Source organism: Carcharodon carcharias, chromosome 9 (genome assembly GCF_017639515.1).
Source record: "Carcharodon carcharias isolate sCarCar2 chromosome 9, sCarCar2.pri, whole genome shotgun sequence".
Lineage (NCBI taxonomy): Eukaryota > Metazoa > Chordata > Chondrichthyes > Lamniformes > Lamnidae > Carcharodon > Carcharodon carcharias.
The window spans coordinates 142,458,055-142,470,217 of NC_054475.1; the positions used below are offsets into that span (position 1 = coordinate 142,458,055).

Consider the following 12,163-nt stretch of genomic DNA (forward strand, 5'->3'; position numbering starts at 1 on the left):
CGGCAGTGAGTGAGGGACCTGTGGAGGTGTGATGGGTTTGAGGATGTGAGAGTTGAGAGTGATGAGAAGAGTGACTTACCCTGGAGGAACGGAGGAGACCATTCATCTTCTTGCGGCACTGGGTGGCTGTCCTCTTCTGAAGGGCATTGGCACTGAACACCACTGCCCAAGCCGGATTAGTGAGGTTGCTGCCCATCCTGCGGCCAGAGCGGGGGTAGAGGGCATCACGGCGAGCCTCCACTGAGTCTGGAGGGTGCTGGAGGGACGCGTCATTGAACATGGGGGTGCAGTCATCTTGCCTTTCAGGGCCATGTCTTCCTTGCAACAGTCGTGAGCTGGAAGCACTGAGATATGTGCGCATGGCTGGACTTTAAATACGGCGTCCAGCATGCTGAAGCAGAGAGTCCTGGAATTGGCGTGTTTCCCAGGAATGCATAATTAATGTGGTGGTTTTAGGACGATATGGCGTGAATAGCCACCATGGCAGCCGGCATTGTTTTAGTGCTTATCTGGGACGATTCCGCCCACAATGTAATATTTTACAACTACTGCAGGAAATTCAAAGGAAGATTGGAGTTCATTTCACAGACATGTAGCTATGCTGCTTGGAATTCATTCAGGACATCTATCTCCTCGTACCATGGACTAACTCCTCTGTTGTGTCACAAGCATAATATGATCTTTGAGTGGCAAGTGCTGGTAGTCACACATTGGGAACTCGGTGTTGGCATAGCAATAGACACGTCAGCAAGAGCATACAAAAATTATTTGCTAATTTATCTCATGGCTGTTAGTCAAATTTTGAAGAGCAACATGCTGCTGTCACATTTCCTTAATTACAACAATGACTTCATTGACTGTAAAGAGGTTTTGGATGTCCTCAGGTCAAAGATGCCACATAAATATCATTATTTTCTTTTCACCCCGAGACCTGAACTTCATTGTTTGGGAGTACACATTATCCACACATCACTTTTCATTATCAAGTGGTCTAAGGCAGTTTCATCCAGGAATTTGCACAAGATTTGCATTCTAAAAATGGCATTTTATCCCCTGAAACGAATCCAATCTTGATTTTTTAAAATATTGTACTTGCAGTATTTATGCGCTTTGATCGTTCTGTACATAAATCTATTGGTTAAAGCTTATATCAGTTCGTCAGGCAGTGTGTTGTCCCTGAACTAAGAAAACGTGTTGAGGATGTGGTGGGCATACATGGTTAAAATAAAAGGCTAACTACAAACCCTGAGCTTGACATTTTGAGTATAAATGCACAGCTACTGGGTTCATAGGAGACTCCATCTGCTTTCATAAACTGCTCATTAGTTGGGGATAAGAAGAAAAAAGTGTTGGAAGAAAGCTTTATCCAATGCTTGTTCTCACCCACAGTCCCTAGTGTGCTCCACAATCTAAGGCTCCAATGAACTGCCACCAGCTCCTCTCACTGAATCCCTCTATAGGTGTGAAGATAGACTAAGTGGTCTACATCCTAGTATTGTTTGTGGATAGCAACCAGAATAAGTGTATGGGATGGACACATTGGAGAAACAGCTAGAAATCTATCGAACCTCCCTCACAAGCAGCATTGTTGATGTCATCCATGAAGGCACTTTGGATCCGTTCCAAAAGAACAAAAAAATGGTTTGTATTCAAAGAACAAGCATTTCTACAATCCTGCAAGGAATCGTATTGCTGATAGCCAAGGGATTTGACAGTAGTGGAATTAGTTGAATTGAGGGATAATTCTTGGAAAGTATGGAACAAGACAAATGAGCCAATTCTTTTAATTGTGTACCTAATCTTCTAATTACTATCCGATTTACAAATTTAGGGTTGGCACAAGATGGCAACCCCACCAACACACTGTTGGAAGCCAACTATGGCATTGTTAATCCTGCTAAATGGCTCTGAAGTGCTAGGCTGTCAACAAACACAATAGTCAAGTGTAAATATGCACATGGATTATTAGTGTATTGTAAGAAAGGGTGGTATATCAAAATGCTAGGACTTTGAAATGCTTAAATGCATTCTCTGGGAATAGGTTCTGTGGTGTGGCAGATTTGTAGACCATTGTGTAATTAAGAGACTTGGCAAAGACGAAGACCGGATGTTTAGAAATAAGTATCAGGATAAATAATGAGTAGCAACTAAAAATTGAAACATGAATGTTCAACCTGAGTGACCAATAAAGGAATGCAGCTGAACCTGGATTTTTGTTGTTAGCAATGCATCAATATAAAACTGTCTGGCCTCAGTGGAAACAAAGAACTTGGCTGGTCACAGTTCTTGTGGGTTTTAATTTAAACAGTCCAGTTTAAATTAATCTGCTGTGACACAAATATCTTCAAAACTATTACAATGCCAAACTGAAACAGAAAGACTGCAATGGTCTCATTGTATTATGCGGGAAAGCAAGTCTCCTCATTTCAGAAGACACACCCCAGGTGGGAGCACAGCACTCCATTCTCCAGCTACAGAAGAAAAACACTTCAGAGGCAGATTTTAATCCTGACCCTCCATTGCTAGAGGGAGGGGATGGCAGACCTGTGATAGGAGGGGGGGGGATATTTATAGTATGACAGGAAATGATTACCTATTAAAAAAATCTTTTTAGCAAAATTTCCCGTCAGCATCTTCTGAACCCCTCTAAGGCACGCAGTTGCAAGCCAGATTGAAAAATCAGTGACGTCAAAACATATTTATTTTCCAACCGAGCAGCTCAACTCTGCCTATTTGATCACCTCATCAATTATTAACAAGCTGAATGTATCTACGGAACTTAAACCCGTGATTAAACTCCACGCCGGTTCAGAAACAAGAGCTGCTATGATAGCATCTAATTAACCAACAGATGTTTTCATTGAAAATGCTATTGTCTTAACACTCCCATTACTGTCTCATAAATACACCAGTCTAAAGGAGGTGGGGTCATTGGAACAAGAGTTGTAGGCAGGAATGCTAGCAACCCAGTCAATCAAAGTCTTGATGGCATGTTTGGTTGAAGTAATATTGACCACAGGGTTCAGTAGCATAGCGATTATTTTACTGAACGAGTGACCCAGTTGACTGGACTAATGATGTATAGCGGGAGTTTACATTAAATCTGACTTGCAAAGCTAGTATTAATAATGGTGACCACACAACCACTGGATTATTGTTAAAAATAAAACACAACAAAAGGTTCACAAATGCCTTTTAGAGACAGGAACCCAAACTCCTGTTCAAATGTGACTCCAGACCCCCAGCAACCTGATTGATTCCCATCTGCCCTCTGAATTGTCCAAAGAAGCCACTCAGTTCTTCCAATGGCAAAGTATAGCAAAATTATAAAAATGCAAAACACCCAGCATCAAGTTCAGGCATGAATTAGGATATGAAGGGGACATAAGGAGGCTACAAAGAGATATAGGTAAGTTAAGTGAGTGGGCAAAGATCTGGCAAATTGAGTACAAATGTGGTAAAATGTGAAATTGAACATTTTGGCAGAAAGAATAAAAGAGAAGCATACTATTTAAATGGTGAGGATTGCAGAGCTCTGAAATGCAGAGGGACTTGGGTGTCCTAGTGCATGAATTGCAAAAGGTTAGTACGCGGGTACAACATTAATTAGGAAAGCTAATAGAATGTTATCATTTATTGCAAGGGGAATTGAATATAAAAGCAGGGAGGTTATACTTCAGTTATACAGAGGACTAGTGAGACTACATCTGGAGTACTGTGTACAGTATTGGTCACCTTATTTAAGGGAGGAAATAAATGGGTTGGATGCAATTCAGATAAGGTTTACCAGGCTAACACCTGGATTGGGTGGGTTGTCTTATGAGGAAAGGTTGGATAGGCTAGGCTTGTATCCACTGGAGTTTAGAAGAGTAAGGGGCATCTTGATTGAAACATATGAGGGGTCTTGACAGGGTGGATGTGGAGAGGATGTTTCCTTTTGTGGGAGAATCTAGAATTAGAGGTCACTGTTTAAAAAGAAGGGGCTGCCCACTTAAAACAGAAATGAGGTGAAATTTTTTCTCTCAGAGGGTCATGAGTCTTTGGAACTCTCTTAATGAAAAGGCAGTGGAAGGAGAGTCTTTGAATATTTTTAAGGCAGAGCTAGATAGACTCTTGGTAAGCAAAGGGTGACAGGGTAGGCAGGATTCAGATTTGAGGTTACTATCAGACCAGCCATGATCTTATTGAATGGCAGAGCAGGCTCGAGGGGGTGAATGGCCACCTCCTTCTCGTTCTTTGTATGTTCGTATGCCAAGCCCAATGAAGACTCATGGCATCAGGACAAACATGACAAACATGAAAACAAAAACAGAATTACCTGGAAAAACTCAGCAGGTCTGGCAGCATCGGCGGAGAAGAAAAAAGACAAACATGAGCAAGGAAACTGATTACCACCTACCACCCATCCTCAGCTGATGAATCAGTGCTCTGCCACGTTGAACACTACTTGAGGGCAGCAGGGACAGAGAATGTACTCTGGATGGGAGACTTCTGTATCCAGCACCAAGAGTGGTTCAGTAATACCACTACTGATCAACCTAGAAGAGTCCTAAAGGACAGTCCATCAGTATTGTTAAGAGTGACCACCGCACAGTCCTGGTGGAGATGAAGTCCTGCCTTTTCACTGATGATCCCCTCCATGATGTCACATGGCAGTATGACACGCTAAACAGAATAGATTCAGAACGGATCTCACAGTTCAAAACAGGGCATCCACATGAGTCATCAGCAGCAGCAGGATTGTATTTGACCACAATCTGTAACTTTGTAGCCCAGCAGATCCCTCACTCCACCATTACCACCAAATCAGCAGATCAATCCTATTCAATGAGGAGTGCAGGAGAGAATGCCAGGAGCAGCACCCAGTGTACCACAAAATAAGGTCTCCACCCGGTAAGGCTACATCACAGGCATGCTAAACAGCTGAAGCAGTATGCAATATACAGAGCTAAGCAACTCCACAGCCAAAAGATCAGGTCAAAGCTCCGTGGTGCTGCCACATACAGTTGTGAATGGAAAGGGTCAGTTAAACGACTAATCAGAGGAGGAGACTCCACAAATATCGCCATCCTCAGTGATGAAGGAGCAAGCTTTGCCACAAAAGGCTGAAGTATTCACAACCATCTTCTGCCAGTAGTGCCAAGCTGATTATCTATCTCAGCCTCCTTCCGAGGTCCCCTTCTTCATAGAAGCCAGTCCCCAACCAAGATAGTTCACTCCATGTGAGATCAAGAAACAGCTGAGCATGCTGGATACAAGAAAGACTGAATACCCTGACAACGTCCCAGCTTCACCACTGAAGACGAGTGCTCCAGAACTGCCGTGCATCTAGCCAAGTTGTTTCAGTACAACTATAACACTGGCATCCAGTTGACAAAAAAATGGATAATTGCCCAGGTGTGTCCTGTCTGCAGAAACGCAGAACAAATCCAATCTGGCCAATTACTGCCCCATCAGCAAAGTGATGAAAGGTGTCGTTGACAGCAATATCAAGTGGCACTTAATCACCAACAACCTGCTTCCCAATGCTCAGCTTGGGTTCAGCCAGCACCACTTGGCTCCAGGCTTCATTACAGCCTTGATCTAAATATCGACAAAAGAGCCAAATTCCAAGGCAGGGTAAGAATGTCTGCTCTTGATATCAAGGCAGCATTTGACAGACTGTGGCATTAAAGAGACTTAGTAAAATTGAAATCAATGGGAATCGGGGAAGACTCTCCACTGGCTGGAATCATACCTAGCACAAAGGAAAATGGTTGTGGTAGCTGGAGGCCAACGTTCTCAGCCGCAGGACATCCTTGCAGGAATTCCTCGGGGTAGTGTTCCAAGGCCAAACATCTTCAGCTGTTTTATTAATGACCTGCCCTCTATCCTAATGTCAGGAGTGGAAGTGTTTGTTGATGATTGCAGTGTGTTCAGTTTCATTCGTGACTCCTCAGATACTGAAGCAGTCCATGTGCATATGCAGCAAGACCTGGACAGCATTCAAAAATTGGGCCGATAAGTGGCAAGTAATACATACAAGTGCCAGGCAATGATCGTCTCCAACAAGAATGAATCTAACAGCCTCCGCTTGACATTCAATGGCATTATCATTGCTGAATTCCCCACCATCACCATCCTGAGGGTCATCATTGACTTGAAATTTAACTAGACAAGTCAAATAAATAGTGCAGCTACCAGAACAGGGAAGAAGCTGAATATTCTGCACTGACTGATTCACCAAAATTCCCCAAAGCCTTTCCACCATCTTCAAAACACAAGTCAGGAATATGATGGAAGACTTTCCACTTGACTGGACGAGTGTAGCTCCCCAACAACACTTGAGAATTTCAACACCATTCAGGACAAGACTGCTTGATTGGCACCCCACCCACCTCCTTAAACAATCACTCCCTCTACCTCTGATATACCATGCCTGCAGTGCCTACCATCTACAAGTATTGCAGGAATTTGCCAAGTGTGCTTCAACAGCATCTCCCAAACCCAAGAGCTCTACTACCTAGAAGGAAAAGAACGTCAGATATATGGGAACACCACCACCTGCAAGTTGTCCCCCACGACACACACCATCCTGACTTGGAATTATATCAATGCTCCTTCATCGTTGCTGGGTCAAAAGCTTGCAACTCCCTGTGTAGTAGCACAGTGAGAGTACCTACACCCTGCAGGCTGTAAGCCGATCTAGAAGATGTCTCACCAACACCTTCTCAAAGGCAGTTAGGAGTGGGCAATAAATGCTGACATTGCCAGTGATGACCACACACAGAATACAATGGCCCAAAATGAGGACACTGATTTTAAAAAGTACATGAGAATAATGTTAACAAAGCTAAAAATCCATTTGACAGTTCCCCACTTGCTCACATGATATAACAAGTTATCCCTCAGCAGTGCAATGAATTTATCCAACATGCATCTCAACCACACAGAGCAGAAAGGCCTAGGTTTCTTTTGAAGTTTGTGCTAAATTTGTCAACTTTAGACAGGGCTCAGGACTGTGAGTGAGGAAGAGTTAGTCCGAGGTTCTTACTCCCCATTCCGTAAGAAGTGAGCATCAAGTATGGGGAAAATCAAACAGGTAATGCTCTTCATCAGTCAACAGATGCCAATACTCACAGCCAAGGGTCTCATGTGATTAGTAGTAATTTACTAAGATGCCTGGCACCGACGGGAACTGTATCCTTTGTGAAAAGGAGGGAGAAAGAGGAAGGGGAGAAAATCCATGTATATAATTTACAAAATCACATTATGCTTGTATATTATTGATTACATGGCATATCAAAAAATCAATGATACATAAACAGGAACAGAGTAGATCATGGGTTATTAACTGTCTGGGTGTGTCCAATTGCTACTTTTCTTATTTCAGAATAATTTATTGCATTAGCGACACCAAGTGCTGCAATTCGCAACTGTGTGGTGTAGGTACTCCCTACATAGGGAGTTCTTTAGACAATACAATTTAAATTGATGAACTACGTGCTTGTAAGAGGGCAATTAGCATCCCACAAATGAAAGAAATCACTACCTTTCTGTGTTCACTGTTATTACATTGGATTGGTACAAGGTAACATATGTACATACAAACAAACGAATTAGGAGCAGAAATAGGCTATTCAACCCCTCAAGCCTGCTCTACAAATCAATAAGATCATGGCTGGTCTGACTGTGGCCTCAATTCCACATTCTGCCTACCCCTGATAACCTTTGTCTCCCTTGCTAGTCAAGAATCTGTCTACCTCTACCTTAAAAATATTCATCAACCCCGCCTCCACCATCCTCTGGGGAAGAGAGCTCCAAAGATTCACGACCCTCCGAAGAGAAAATATTTCTTCTCATCTCTGTCTTAAATAGGAGACCCCTTATTTTCAAACCATGTCCCTTTAAAGTTCCTTTTGGTCTGCCCCAGCAAAGCCTCTGACTCTCCAGCACTCTCAATGCATTGATGTAATACTTCCATAGTCCGCGCCAGCCCTCTTGGTGTCAGTGTGAGTCAGACATTATAATGTAAAATTACTGGTGGTTTTGTCACAAATTCAGTCACATAATCATCTGCCTGATTTTTGAACCACGAAGTTTGGTTTTGGGGTGGGTTACTTTGTACTTGTGGGGAATAATGCTGTTTAGGAAAACATGCCCTCCATCTATATGGAAAATGGAAAGCACAAGTTGGTTTGCTGTAATACAGCAGCTACCAAAAATAGGAACCACAGCTCAACTGTATTGAGATTAGCCAAAGGAAAGTAATATTTCTACTGCCAGAATTATTCTAGTGAATGAAGTACAAGGTTCTTATTGCAGGGTATTACAATAGTAAACTACTCAATGAGGTATGAAACACTTTCTTGGTTCCCATTATGCTGCATGAGTTGCAAGATTCCCTCCAGCTGGATTTTAGGAAGTTTTAAAAATACTAAGCTTTGTGTAGTTGATTCTTACTGAATAACTTTCTTTGAAATTTAATTTAAAAAGCAGAGCACTAGATGTTGAGAATTTAAGGTGGCAATTTTATCCTGGTTTGTCCATGGTGTTCACAGTATTGGCAGAAAGCTTGCATGCTGCTCTTCCAATGGACCACTCAAACTTCTTTCACAATAAATCAACTACAGACACACAAACCTCCTGTCATCTGCTACAGTCCTGATATGAATGTCTGCCATTTGTAATCTGTTTATGTAGTTTGAGCCAGGAAAAGCGATGTTTGGACCAGAGAGTACAGTTCCCTGCATTGTGAAAAACGATTGCCTTATCTGAATGGCAGAAAGCATAGCTCTCTGAATCTGCTGTTGGATTCTAGTTCCTGGTTTCAGCAAAATTGGTCTCCTAATTTACACAGGGTTCTTTGCTCCTGGCGATCAGAGCCCATCAGTATAATAGAGATCGGTACCAAAAGGAAAATGAGAGTGAAAGAAGTGCACAGAGGCTGTTTGCCTGAGACAGGAGCAGTCTTTAGTGTGTAAAAGTACCCAAGCGAACTACACCAAAGGTCATGGTTTGACAAAGATTTTGACCCGTGAAGCCCTTAAGGGACAATGACAGCTTACATTTTGTTAGCATTCGTGTAGAACAACTTGTTTTTATGTGGTAAAAAGTCCCAAGATGCTTTATGGGAGCATTATCAAATGAAATGTGATACCAAACCATAGATTAGGGAAGGTGACCAAAAGCTTAGAGCAGGTTAAAAAGGAAGGGAAGCAGAGCTTTTTTTTTGGGGTGGGGGCGCGGATGGAATTCCAGAGCTTAGTGCCCTGGCAGCTGAAGGGCCCCCCAAAGGGGGAGCAATTAAAATTGGGAATGCTCAAGATTTGGAGGAACACAGATCTCAGAGGGTTGTGGGTTTGGTGGAGATTAGAGAAACAGTGGAGGCAAGGCACGCAGGGATTTGAAAACATGGATGAGAATTTTAAAAATCAAGGCATTGCTCAACTGGGAGCCAATATATCTCAATGAACACAGTGGGGGGTGGGTGAATGGAACTTGGTGCGAGTGAGGACACAGGCAGCAGAGCTTTGAATGACTTCAACTTTACGGAGCATAGGATGTTGGAGGTTGGCCGGGGGGTGCCATTTGAATAATTAAGTCTTGGGGTAAAAGGGCATGAATGAGGGTTTCAACAGCAGATGAGATGAGTGGAGGTGGGGCAGCGACAGGCGATGTTACAGAGGTAGAAATGGCTGCCATGGTGATGGCTCAGGTGTGTGTTGAAAGCTCATCCTGGGGTCAAATATAACACCAAGGTTGCAAACAAGTTGATTCTGCCTCAGCCAATTGCCAGGGAGAGGGATAGAAAGAGTGGCAAGGGAATGGTGTTTGTGGCAGTGACCGTTAACAATGCAAGGGGATATTTTAGTGCTTTACATTGAGGACAAAGCAGTGGATGCACACAAGAGAAAACAGGAGCCATGGAGATGGTTAGGGCTAAAGATTCAGTAAGTGAAATTGATTTTAATAGCAAAGAGCGAAGGAGCAAAAGCAAGATATTAGGCAGTGTTCCAGAGGACAAGAATAGTGATTCAATGAACAACCCATGACAGTGGACTGAAAGGCAAGAAATAGACTGACATTGAGAGAAGCAAAGGGTGCAGAGGGACCTACAGCTGGATGACTAAAGTTGGGGTGGTGGTTGAGATACCACAGAGTGATCAAGAATGGATACGTGCTCATTTGAATCCACATTGCCAAAACTGTCAATCCTCCTTAGGGGAAAATAATGGATTTCACTATACAAAAACATGTAACCAAAATGATTAATGGGATATCAGCCTTTCTCTCAAAGGAGTTGGAATGCAGTAGAGAGGAACTGATGCTTCAGTTGTTCAAAGCATTGGCCAGACCTCAGGAATGTTGGCCTTGGAGGGATATAGGGCGTATAGGGTTAAATTGAATAAAAGTTTGAGGCGTGATCTAATGGAGGCATTTAAAATGATGAAAGGATTCGATAGGGTAGGTACAGAGAACCTATTTCCTCTAGTGGGGGAATCCAGACCAAGCGGCAAAATCTTAAAAATTGAAGCAAAATACTGCGGATGCTGGAAATCTGAAACAAAAATAAAAATAAAAATAGCTGGAAAAACTCAGGAGGTCTGGCAGCATCTGCAGAGAGGAATACAGTTAATGTTTCGAGTCCAATTGACTCTTCATCAGAACTGAGGAAATTCCTCAGTTCTGATGAAGAGTCATACGGACTCGAAACATTAACGGTATTCCTCTCCGCAGATGCTGTCAGACCTGCTGAGTTTTTCCAGCTATTTTTATTATTTTTCTTAAAAATTGAAGCTAGGCTAATTCAGAGTGAAATCAGGAAGCACTTTTTCAAACAAAGGGTAGTGGAAATCTGGAACTCTTTTCCCCAAAAGGCTTTAGATTCTGTATCAAATGAAATTTAAGATTGAGAATGATATATTTTTGTTAGGTAAGGGCATCCAGGAATATGGAGAAAAGCTGGAGTCAAGGTAGAGATTAGTCATCATCTAACTGAAGGACAGAATAGGCTATAGGAGCCTGTTCTTATGTTCCAAGCTTAACTAAAATACCCATTTTGTAAGGCATATATACTGTTATGGTCAATAATGAATTATACATTTAAATTCAGTTGCAGAGCTTTGTTTCTGTAACTAAACTAGCACTAGTTGAATTCTGGAAAACCAACATTCACGAGCCTATTCCTGGTGTTTACACTACTACATCTGGTTCTATTCGCAGAATTGTAGAATGCATATCCTGGTCTACCACTGGGACAATGCAGCCAGAGTGAGGAACTTAATTACTAGGAACGAGTTCACTGGGAAGTCTCCCAGAATCCTTACTAGACAAGTGCTGGTATAAAAATAGTTTATAACCTACTGCATGGTGCACTCATTGTTTTTGCCGATCTCCACTAAGGGCACCAACACTTGATGGGGTATGATTCCAAGGTTGCCTGCACACCTCTAGTCACTCAATCACCACCACCTTCTCAAGGCAACTAGGGTTGGGCAATAAATGCATGGCCCACATCTCATGAATAAATAATTTTTAAAAATCAAGTGGTTGGTCAAGAAAGTAATTGATAACAGCATACTTGGCCATTACAGGTATTACTGTCATAATAAACCCTCACCTACCATCCATGTATGAATGCCCCAGCAGCAATCAGAAGCTTAAGCCACGAACATGGAGACTATATGCAGTGCTCAAATGCTTCCCCGAATGAGATGAGTTAACTCAATGCAGAGAAAATCCAAGCTGAGAGCTTCTGCTTGGTATGACTTACTGTTAAAAATGTTAGTACCTTTATTCACTGAGCCATCGGGGAGCTGATTACAGAAAAGAGAAGTTATTGCATTTTTAAATTGCCCTTATTATAGGGAATTGTATGATGGAATGTCTTACAGACATGAAGAAAATAATGGATGCCAAACCAAAAGAGAGATTACTGGAGTGGTGGAAGACATCAGAAGTTTAGTCAAAGAGTTCGGCTTTAAATGAGGAGAAACAGTGGCATTTAGGCAGGGAATCCCAACTTTGTGTTGCATATGGATACAAATTACTGTTCAGTTTGTCTATGTAAATGCATTTCAAAAGCACTTTGGCAGTGAAACACTTTGGGATGACCCAAGGATATGAAATGGTGCTAAATAAATACTAGCTTGGCATTTCTCAATTAGATTTCGTATTTTAC

The 12,163-nt window shown here is 42.3% G+C and overlaps 1 protein-coding gene across 2 annotated transcripts in view; it reads right to left on the reverse strand.

Moving 5' to 3' along the window:
- Window positions 1-12,163, reverse strand: part of lnx2b (ligand of numb-protein X 2b) — a 74,953-nt gene that overhangs the window by 36,113 nt on the left and 26,677 nt on the right. The gene's annotated exons all lie outside the window — the stretch shown is intronic.